Raw genomic sequence first — 12,210 nt, 5'->3', positions numbered from 1 at the left:
CGGTATAGGGGCCCATGGCAGATTAGGGGCCTGGCAGCAGCAATGGGAGGCCCGTAATCTGCCAGCACCCTATGTCAAAAAATTCTACACACCAGCAGTGTGTGAGGAGACCTGAAAGTGGCACATGGCAGAGTGTGGCGATGGAGACAGCAGCAATGGGAGGCCGTACAGGGACCCATGAGAGACTCTGGACCTGGCAGCAGCATGAGGAGGCGGTATATAGGGGCCTATGGCAGATTAGGGGCCTGGCAGCAGCTATGGGAGGCCCGTAATCTGCCAGCACCCTATGTCAAAAAATTCTACACACCAGCAGTGTGAGGAGACCTGAAAGTGGCACATGGCAGAGTGTGGCGATGGAGACAGCAGCAATGGGAGGCCGTATAGGGACCCATGAGAGACTCTGGACTTGGCAGCAGCATGAGGAGGCGGTATATAGGGGCCTATGGCAGATTAGGGGCCTGGCAGCAGCTATAGGAGGCCCGTAATCTGCCAGCACCCTATGTCAAAAAATTCTACACACCAGCAGTGTGTGAGGAGACCTGAAAGTGGCACATGGCAGAGTGTGGCGATGGAGACAGCAGCAATGGGAGGCCGTACAGGGACCCATGAGAGACTCTGGACCTGGCAGCAGCATGAGGAGGCGGTATATAGGGGCCTATGGCAGATTAGGGGCCTGGCAGCAGCTATAGGAGGCCCGTAATCTGCCAGCACCCTATGTCAAAAAATTCTACACACCAGCAGTGTGTGAGGAGACCTGAAAGTGGCACATGGCAGAGTGTGGCGATGGAGACAGCAGCAATGCGAGGCCGTACAGGGACCCATGAGAGACTCTGGACCTGGCAGCAGCATGAGGAGGCGGTATATAGGGGCCTATGGCAGATTAGGGGCCTGGCAGCAGCTATGGGAGGCCCGTAATCTGCCAGCACCCTATGTCAAAAAATTCTACACACCAGCAGTGTGTGAGGAGACCTGAAAGTGGCACATGGCAGAGTGTGGCGATGGAGACAGCAGCAATGGGAGGCCGTACAGGGACCCATGAGAGACTCTGGACTTGGCAGCAGCATGAGGAGGCGGTATAGGGGCCCATGGCAGATTAGGGGCCTGGCAGCAGCAATGGGAGGCCCGTAATCTGCCAGCACCCTATGTCAAAAAATTCTACACACCAGCAGTGTGTGAGGAGACCTGAAAGTGGCACATGGCAGAGTGTGGCGATGGAGACAGCAGCAATGGGAGGCCGTACAGGGACCCATGAGAGACTCTGGACCTGGCAGCAGCATGAGGAGGCGGTATATAGGGGCCCATGGCAGATTAGGGGCCTGGCAGCAGCTATGGGAGGCCCGTAATCTGCCAGCACCCTATGACAAAAAATGGAACACACCAGCAGTGTGTGAGGAGACCTGAAAGTGGCACATGTTTGAGGCATGATTCATGGCGGATTTAGTCAGTTGTGTCAGGAACTGGTGGTTTGAAATCCAGACTAATCCACGCCTGATTCATTTTCACAAACGTGAGTCTCTCCACACTTTGGGTGGACAGTCGTGTCCTCCGCGGAGTTACAATACCTCCTGCCGCACTAAACACGCGCTCCGATGCCACGCTACTGGCCGGGCATGACAGCCTTTCAAGGGCAAATTCAGCTAGTTGGGGCCAAAGGTCAAGTTTCGTTGCCCAGTAGTCAAGGGGATTGTCTACCTCGGTTGGCAGGGTGCTGTCCAAGTAGGCCCAAGCCTGTTGTTTGAGGTCCTGCTCCAGGTCCACCTGATGCTGCTGCTGCTGCTGCTGCGGCTGGTTAGTAGTTTCCTCACTGCTCTGGTGAAGAAAGCTACTCATCATCGACTGCAGACTGAGGCAGCCGCTGCTGGTGGAGCTGCCACTGCTCCTACCACCCCACCCCTCCCCTGCTGCCATGGCAGCGGAACGCGAGCGCACAGGGCCCACAGTGTCTGAGGATGGACGTTGGCGCACAAAGGCAGAGACCAACTGACTACATAGGTGGTTTTTATAGTACGTTATTTTGGCCTCCCTCTCAGCAGGTGTGAAAAAGGCCACCATTTTTGAACGGTAGCGAGGGTCCAAAAAGGTAGACAGCCAAAAGTCATCCCTCTGTCTGATGGTTATTATTCGGCTGTCGTTACGCAAGCAACCGAGCATGCTATGGGCCATTTGTGCCAAGGAATGCGAGGGACTCCCTGCCTCCATCTCCACAGCATACTGCCACGGTGCGTCTGGGTCCTCTGTCTCCTCCTCCTCCTCCTCTACCAGATGCTCCTGCTCCTCCACTCCTGTCCGCTGAGTGGAAAAACCACCCATTTCACTCAATAATTCCTGAGCACAAATGTCCTCCTCTACCTCCTCCTCTTCTTCCTGTCCTGCCCCCACAGGGGTCATGTGGCGTTGAGATCTGTGCGCCACGTCTACCGCACCCTGACCAGCCATTGTTAACAGCATTTGTTCAAGGACGTGCAACAGAGGAATGACGTCGTTCATCCCATAGTCCTGCCGACTCACGAATAGCGTGGCCTCCTCAAAGGGCCTGAGCAAGCGGCAGGTGTCACGCATGAGCTGCCAATGGCTGACATCGAAGTTACACAGGGGAGTACCTTTATCCGCTTGTAACATCAGGAAATCAGTGATGGCCTTTCGCTGCTCGTAAAGGCGGTCTAACATGTGTAGGGTTGAATTCCACCTTGTTGCAACGTCGCAGATCAGGCGATGATGTGGAATTCCGTTCTGCCGCTGCAGCTCAAGGAGGGTGTGCTTTGCGGTGTAGGAATGGCTGAAATGCATGCAAAGTTTACGTGACATTTTAAGGATGTCTTGCAGTGGGATGGTGGATTTTAGGAACCGCTTGACAACCAGATTGAACACGTGAGCCATGCATGGCGCATGGCACAACCTTCCTTGACGCAGAGCAGACACCATGTTCTTTCCGTTGTCGGTCAACATGGTTCCGATTTTCAGTTTGCGCGGAGACAGCCATCTGTCGATTTCTCTGTTCATTACACTCAGAAGTTCCTCCCCTGTGTGACTACGTTCGCCAAGGCATACCAGGTGCAGAACAGCGTGACACCGTTGCGCCCTGCACATGTGATATGCCGGTCGGGTAATGGGACTTGGCACGGGGGTGGCGGCTGAGGACACGGCGGAAGAAGAGGTGGTAGAGGCGGACATCTTTGCCGGACCAAGGACGTGCAAACGTGGAGGCAAAAGCGGCGTGACCTGTCCAAGTTGCTGGTGCGGCTGTGACGGCACCACGTTCACCCAGTGGGCCGTAAATGACATGTACTGTCCCTGACCGTAGTTACAGCTCCACACGTCGGCGCTGCCGTGCACTTTGGCAGAGACCGACATGCTCAAAGACTGGCCCACCATGTCTTCTACATGTGAATGCAGGGCTGGCACTGCCTTTTTGGCGAAGAAATGACGGCTTGGCACTCTCCACCGCGGCGCGGCACAAGCCATCATTTCTCTGAAAGGTGCTGAGTCCACCACTTGGAAAGGGAGGGACTGCAGCACCAGCAACTTGGACAGGAGGACGTTCAGCTTTTGCACCGTCGGGTGTGTGCTCGCAAACTGTTGTCTCTTGGAAACGGATTCCAAGAAAGACTGCTGACGGAATCCGTGAAGAGGAGTAGCAGGAGAAGGAGCATCTGAACGAGCGGAAGATGCCAACGAGCGACAACTCCCCTCAGCAGAGGTGTTGGAGCCTTGACTGGCTGATGGAGGGCGATTGACGTCGGGTGACGGAGCAAGTAACGGAGCGGGTGATGGAGCGGGGGCTGGGGCGGGCAGAACCGCCGTATCTTTATCACGGTTTTCCCAGGCCACCAAATGGCGACGCTGCATATGCTGCCGCAACGCTGTAGTCCCAACATGGGCCCCCTGGCCACGCTTGACTTTCTGGCCACATAGTCGACATACGGCTACGTTTACTTCCTCGGGCGGCTTGACGAAAAAAATTGCCACACCGCCGAGTAGGAAACTTTGCCCCCGATACTCCTCACTGGCTGACTGCTGCTTCCTCCGTGCACACCGGCACCACTACTGGCCGTGGTGGTAGGCTGCAGTGGAGCTGGTGCTCTACTCCGTGGCCGTTTGGCTCCACTGACACTGCTTCCACTGACACTGCTGCGACCCTGCTGCTGTCTCCTGGGCAACCCACCGACTGTTTCGCTCACTGCCAAGCTGCCACCCTCTTCTCCTGATGATGCGGAAGAAATTGCCTGATGACGACGAGGCTGCCAAGTGCGATCAACCTCCTCATCATCAAGTAGGGTCTCCGCCTCACTACTAGCCCCCTCGGCTGCGTCTGGGTCAGGAGACAGACCTGTCTCTAGACCGGCTACCGGGCCACTCTCCTCGCCACTACTTCTTCGCCTGGCTGCTGAAAAGGCGGATGTCTCCCCCCGTTCCTGACCGCCCTCTGTTAGCTCTTCCTCACTGTACAGTGGGGCTGAGCCCACAGCATGCGATACTTCGCTTGGTGAGGGAACACCAAAGGACAGGGGCAGGTAGAGGACATGTGATTTCAGTGGGCTTGGTCCCGGGCCATGCCAACTAACGGTTGTGTCTGACGTACCCACCGACCGTTGGCTGTAGGTGTCAGAGGTGACCTGGGAAGAGGAAGACGACCGAGCCAACCAATCGATGACGGCAGGGTTGTCGGTGGAGACATGACCGCTGGATGACACCGGGAGCACTGGCCTCTGGCTGCGAATAGTGCTGCCTCGACCCCTTCCTCTGCTGCCATGTCTGCTTGCTCCTAAAACATTGCCTCCTCTGCCACTCCTCTGCATGTTGTCTGACATACTCTTTAATTAAACGATTATGTGTCCCTGAGTAACAATTCTGTGTCCCTGAGTAACAATTCTGTGTCTGTGCGAGTAACAATTCTGTGGCCCTAAGTAACAGTTCTGTGGCCCTCAGTAACAATTCTGTGTCCCTGATTAACGTTTCTGTGGCCCCAAGTAACAGTTCTGTGGCCCTCAGTAACAATTCTGTGTCTGTGCGAGTAACAATTCTGTGTCTGTGCGAGTAACAATTCTGTGGCCCTAAGTAACAGTTCTGTGGCCCTCAGTAACAGTTCTGTGTCCCTGAGTAACAATTCTGTGTCTGTGCGAGTAAGAATTCTGTGTCTGTGCGAGTAACAATTCTGTGGCCCTAAGTAACAGTTCTGTGGCCCTCAGTAACAGTTCTGTGTCCCTGAGTAACAATTCTGTGTCTGTGCGAGTAACAATTCTGTGGCCCTAAGTAACGGTTCTGTGGCCCTCAGTAACAGTTCTGTGTCCCTGTGTAACAATTCTGTGTCTGTGCGAGTAACAATTCTGTGGCCCTAAGTAACAGTTCTGTGGCCCTCAGTAACAATTCTGTGTCCCTGATTAACGTTTCTGTGGCCCCAAGTAACAGTTCTGTGGCCCTCAGTAACAATTCTGTGTCTGTGCGAGTAACAATTCTGTGTCTGTGCGAGTAACAATTCTGTGGCCCTAACAGTTCTGTGGCCCTCAGTAACAATTCTGTGTCCCTGATTAACGTTTCTGTGGCCCCAAGTAACAGTTCTGTGGCCCTCAGTAACAATTCTGTGTCTGTGCGAGTAACATTTCTGTGTCTGTGCGAGTAACAATTCTGTGGCCCTAAGTAACAGTTCTGTGGCCCTCAGTAACAATTCTGTGTCCCTGATTAACGTTTCTGTGGCCCCAAGTAACAGTTCTGTGGCCCTCAGTAACAATTCTGTGTCTGTGCAAGTAAGAATTCTGTGTCAGTGCGAGTAACAATTCTGTGGCCCTAAGTAACAGTTCTGTGGCCCTCAGTAACAGTTCTGTGTCCCTGAGTAACAATTCTGTGTCTGTGCGAGTAACAATTCTGTGGCCCTAAGTAACAGTTCTGTGGCCCTCAGTAACAATTCTGTGTCCCTGATTAACGTTTCTGTGGCCCCAAGTAACAGTTCTGTGGCCCTCAGTAACAATTCTGTGTCTGTGCGAGTAACAATTCTGTGGCCCTAAGTAACAGTTCTGTGGCCCTCAGTAACAGTTCTGTGTCCCTGATTAACGTTTCTGTGGCCCCAAGTAACAGTTCTGTGGCCCTCAGTAACAATTCTGTGTCTGTGCGAGTAACAATTCTGTGTCTGTGCGAGTAACAATTCTGTGGCCCTAACTAACAGTTCTGTGGCCCTAAGTAACAGTTCTGCGTCCCTGAGTAACAATTCTGTGTCTGTGCGAGTAAGAATTCTGTGTCTGTGTGAGCAACAATTCTGTGGCCCTAAGTAACAGTTCTGTGGCCCTCAGTAACAGTTCTGTGTCCCTGAGTAACAATTCTGTGTCTGTGCGAGTAACAATTCTGTGTCTGTGCGAGTAACAATTCTGTGTCTGTGCGAGTAACAATTCTGTGGCCCTAAGTAACGGTTCTGTGGCCCTCAGTAACAGTTCTGTGTCCCTGTGTAACAATTCTGTGTCTGTGCGAGTAACAATTCTGTGGCCCTAAGTAACAGTTCTGTGGCCCTCAGTAACAATTCTGTGTCTGTGCGAGTAACAATTCTGTGTCTGTGCGAGTAACAATTCTGTGGCCCTAAGTAACAGTTCTGTGGCCCTCAGTAACAATTCTGTGTCCCTGATTAACGTTTCTGTGGCCCCAAGTAACAGTTCTGTGGCCCTCAGTAACAATTCTGTGTCTGTGCGAGTAACAATTCTGTGTCTGTGCGAGTAACAATTCTGTGGCCCTAACTAACAGTTCTGTGGCCCTCAGTAACAATTCTGTGTCTGTGCGAGTAACAATTCTGTGTCTGTGCGAGTAACAATTCTGTGTATGTGCGAGTAACAATTCTGTGGCCCTAAGTAACGGTTCTGTGGCCCTCAGTAACAGTTCTGTGTCCCTGTGTAACAATTCTGTGTCTGTGCGAGTAACAATTCTGTGGCCCTAAGTAACAGTTCTGTGGCCCTCAGTAACAATTCTGTGTCTGTGCGAGTAACAATTCTGTGTCTGTGCGAGTAACAATTCTGTGGCCCTAAGTAACAGTTCTGTGGCCCTCAGTAACAATTCTGTGTCTGTCCCTGAGTAACAATTCTGTGGCCCTAACTAAAGTTTCTGTGGCCCTAAGTAACAATTCTCTGGCACTCAGTAACAATTCTGTCTGTCCCTGAGTAACAATTCTGTGGCCCTAATAACGTTTCTGTGGCCCTAAGTAACAATTATCTGGCACTCAGTAACAATTCTGTCTGTCCCTGAGTAACAATTCTGTGGCCCTAATAACGTTTCTGTGGCCCTAAGTAACAATTCTCTGGCACTCAGTAACAATTCTGTCTGTCCCTGAGTAACAATTCTGTGGCCCTAATAACGTTTCTGTGGCCCTAAGTAACAATTCTCTGGCACTCAGTAACAATTCTGTCTGTCCCTGAGTATGAATTCTGTGGCCCTAACTAGCGTTTCTTTGTCCCTAAGTAACGATTCTGTGGCCCTAATTAACAATTCTGTGTCCCTGAGTAATAGTTCTCTGTCCCTAAGTATCGTTTCTCTGTCCCCAAGTATCGTTTCTGTGGCCCTAACTCTGTCCCTGTCCCTAATACAGAGCGGTCTGCCTCTGTTCAATGACTGCAGGCAAATGAAGAATTCCAAAATGGCCGCTATTTATAGCTCGACCATTACACAGTGCTAGCTGGCTGGCTGCTGATTGGCTGATGCGATCACATGTCGTTGAGGAATGCATTATGGGTCAGCGCGCCTTGTCTGCGCGCCTTCCCAGACATCCCCGCTCCGTCGCCGCACATGTCAGCCGCCATTTTCGGAAAAATTTCGATTCGCGCGTCCGAATTAGGCTATTTTTCGGATTCGGCGCGAATCGAAATTTTTCCGATATTCGACTCGAATTCCACTTCGGCTACTTCGATTCGCTCATCTCTAGTGAACACATAAAATAAATTGATAATGCATAAACATTAATTCATCTCAGACTGGCTCAACGTCTACTAGAAAAGCCACAGTTCACCTATACCAAAAAAACTGAACAATGTCCTTGCTATAGGTCTAGGCAATTTACTGTATATACCCCATAAAGCTTGACAGTAAAAACTCCCAGAGATTGCATTTCCCCATCCTGCCTTGTCTCTAAGATGTTGCTAAGACACACCTAGCTATCACTGTTCACCACTCTCATGGGAACAAATGTGCTCTCTCTCCTTTAATGTAGTAACTCTGAGCTCAACATTTGTGGGCTCACTCCTGTGATGGTGGAAATGGACAGCAACATCTGGGAGTATCTTAGCAATATCCTAGCAGTGAGGCAGGATATAGAGATGCAAGTTTTTTGCTATAAAACATATCCAGCGAAAACATTTTAAAAAATCAAATGTCTTCATAAATTTAGGCCAAAATGTATTCTGCTCCATGTCTTTGCTAAAAGAAAATCCCAATACGTGCACATTAATTGGTTTACATGAAAGTTATAGTGTTATCAAATGGTGATATATATATATACTGGCATTATTTATTTATTTTTTTACAGTGATCAGCGATTCATAGCGGTACTGTGGGACTGCGGCGGGCATTCAGACACGGGGGGGAACTGACTAACTGTCAATGGGGGATTTCAACATCCCTGTCAACCTCGACAACCCGGACACATCCCGTCTCCTCCACTTAACCTCCTCCTTTGCACTTGCACAGTGCATACAATCCACCACCCACTCCAACGGTTGTCTTCTCCAACCGCTGCGCTCCCCACAATCTCACTAACACCCCCTTCCCTTTCTCTTACCACAACCTGATTACCTTCTCTATCTCCTCGTCCTCCAATGCCTACCCCTCCAAATGTCACACTACTACCAGCCGTAACCTCCGCAACCTTAACCCTGCCCCCCTCCACTCTGCAGCTGATCAACTCCATGACCGCATCCTCCCCCTGTCCTGCCCCGACTTGGCCATGACTGCCTACAACAACGCGCTGTCAACAGCCCTTGACTCACTAGCGCCTTTAACCACACGCAACATCAGACCCCGACCGCTCCAGCCCTGACAGACTGATCACACCAAAACCCTCAAACGACACAGTCGTGCCCTGGAGCGACTATGGCGCAAAACAAAATCCCAACAAGCCTTCACCCGCTACAAATCTGCCTTCCGCACCTACACCTCCTCCCTCCACGCAGCCAAACAAGCTGTCAGGAATCAGGGTATGACCAGAGGTATATGGACTGACGCAGGGAAATGCAGGCTTCAGATATGTTATAAACAATATAATTTATTAATACTAACAATACAAAACGCAGTGCAATACTAAAACATAAACACAGTGCAAACAAACCAAACCACCCACAGATAACAATACATACAATGCAAGCGTAGTCAGGCAGGCCGGGTCGATAACAATTGGGCAGGTAGGTACAGGAGGAGCAGGCGGAGAGTAGTCAGGTCACGAGCCGGGTACAGCAACTAACGGGCAGGTAGGTACAGGGGGTCAGGCAGAGAATGGTCGGGGTCACAAGCCAGGGATCAAACAGGAGAAGTCAGCAGAGGTTAGGATCAGGCAGGGTCGGCAACAAGTCAGGCAGGAGCAGGAACAGGAATGCAGGTTACAAGATACAGGGGCCCATGGAAAAACACACACCAAGGCCCTGACTGTGAGTCTGGCCATTCCTTAAATACAACCCCCGTAATCAGCTTCAGGTGTTTGGCTGACTGCAGGGTTGAGTCTCTGATTGCTGAGAGCACCCGCTGGCCAGCCCTGGTACTGCAGCCCACAAGGCAGGTGAGTCCCACCATTATTGGCAAGTCCATTCCTGACACAAGCCTACTTCCTGACCCTCATCAAGGCCCTCTCCTCCAATCCTCGCCGACTCTTCTTCACCTTCAACTCTCTACTCTCGCCACCCCCACCTCCACCCAGCACCTCACTCACCGCCCTTGAGATTGCCAATCACTTCAAAAACAAGATTGACACAATTCGCAAGGACATTGCCGCAACTCACACGCCCTCTCAACCCGTCCCCTCTCACACAGCTACCCCCTCATCCCTCCTCCCCCTCGACATAACCCGCAGGGACTTCGTCGCTACTCAAACTCCCTCCAACCCCGTTCCCCCTCCCTCAGCTACCCCCTCATCACCCCTCTCCCACGGCCCCACCACTGCTCTGACCTCCACTTCCACCCCACCCTACATTCCTCATACTGAAGCTCCCCCAACACTCCACACCTTTGACCTTATCACCATCGAGGAAGTCTCCAAGATCCTCTCTGATGCCCGCCTCACCACCTGCCCCCTCGACCCTATCCCCTCACAACTCCTACGACCTCCCTCCCCCTCCATCCTACGCTCCCTCACCCACATCTTCAATCTCTCCCTATCCTCAGGCACTTTCCCCTCCCCTCTGAAACATGCACACATCATCCCCATACTTAAAAAGCCCTCCCTGGACCCCAATGACCCGAACAACCTCAGACCCACCTCCCTGCTCCCATTTACATCTAAACTCCTCGAGCGCCTCGTCTACACCCACCTATGCTCTCACCTCAACGACAACAACCTCCTCGATCCCCTACAGTCCGGCTTCCGTCCCCTACACTCCACCGAAACCGCCTTACTCAAACTCTCCAACGACCTGCTAACCGCCAAAGCTAATGGCCACTATTCAGTGCTCCTACTCCTTGACCTCTCTGCGGCCTTCGACACAGTCGACCACCCCCTCCTCCTCAAAAAACTACACTCCCTCGGCCTCAGAGATTCTGCTCTCTCCTGGCTATCATCCTACCTGTCACAATGCTCTTTCAGTGTTACCTATAATGCTACCACCTCCCCCTCACTCCCCCTCTCTGTTGGGGTCCCTCAAGGCTCTGTCCTTGGGCCCCTTCTCTTCTCCATCTACACCTCCTCCCTTGGCCAACTCATACACTCTCACGGCTTCAACTACCACCTCTATGCCGACGACACACAAATCTATCTCTCAACCCCCCACCTCACCCCCTTGGTCTCTGCCCGAATCACACACCTACTGAGCGACATATCAGATTGGATGTCGCTCCACTTCCTTAAACTGAACCTCTCCAAAACCGAGTTTCTTGTCTTCCCCCCAGCCCGGACACCACCCCCCATTGACTTCTCCATCACATCCAACAACGCCAATATCAAACCCGCCCTGCAGGACAGAGTACTTGGTGTCATTCTGGACTCCAACCTATCCTTCCAGCCCCAAGTCCAATCTTTAACAAACTCGTGCAGACTCCACCTCCATAACATCGCCAAAATACGCGCGTTCCTAACCCCAGAAACCACTAAACAGCTCATCCACTCCCTCATCATATCACGACTCGACTACTGCAACTCCCTCCTCACTGGCCTGCCTCGCCGCTGGCTATCCCCGCTTCAGTCGATCCTGAATACGGCTGCCAGACTCATTCACCTTTCCAACCGCTCCATTTCCGCCACCCCCCTCTGCCAATCCCTCCACTGGCTTCCGATTGCGCAACGGATCAAATTCAAAATCCTAACATTGACGTACAAAGCCGTCCACCATACTGCCCCGAACTACATCACTGACCTAATATCCAAGTACCGCCCAGCACACACACTCCGCTCCTCACAAGACCTCCTTCTCTCTAGTTCCCTGGTCTCCTCCTCCCATGCCCACCTCCAGGACTTCTCCAGGGTGTCACCCATCCTCTGGAACTCCCTGCCCCAACCCATCAGATTATCATCTACTCTCCTCTCCTTTAGGCGCACCCTGAAAACCCATCTCTTCAGGGAGGCCTACCCCACCCCCTGCTAACTTGACCGACCTCCTCCACTCTTCCTACCACTCCATCCCCACAGCTATCTCCTCCTGTACCACTATCCCCTCCCTCCTAGATTGTAAGCTCCAAAGAGCAGGGCCCTCAATCCCCTCATGTATTGCATTGTATTGGTATTGTTTTGTCACATGTTCTGTCCCCCTTTGTAATGTACAGCGCTGAGCGAACTATTGGCGCTTTATAAATACTGTATAATAATAATAATAATAATGGCATCCCCAGTGACACTAATACAATGATTAGTACTAATAAAAAGCACTGACACTGTACTAAGGGCACTGGGCAGGAAGGAGTTAACATCTGGGGTAATGAAAAGGTTAACTGTGTGCACTGTGTTGTGTTTTTCTAGGGAGGCATGCTGTGCAGAGAAATACAAAGCAGCATGTCCATGCTGACAGGGGAGAGATCTGTATTGTTTACACACAGGTCTCTCCCCTGTCA

This window comes from Staurois parvus, unplaced genomic scaffold (assembly GCF_062004578.1).
Source record: "Staurois parvus isolate SC_StPar_1 unplaced genomic scaffold, SC_StPar_1.0 ptg000470l, whole genome shotgun sequence".
Lineage (NCBI taxonomy): Eukaryota > Metazoa > Chordata > Amphibia > Anura > Ranidae > Staurois > Staurois parvus.
Note: the sequence above shows the minus strand (reverse complement) of the source record.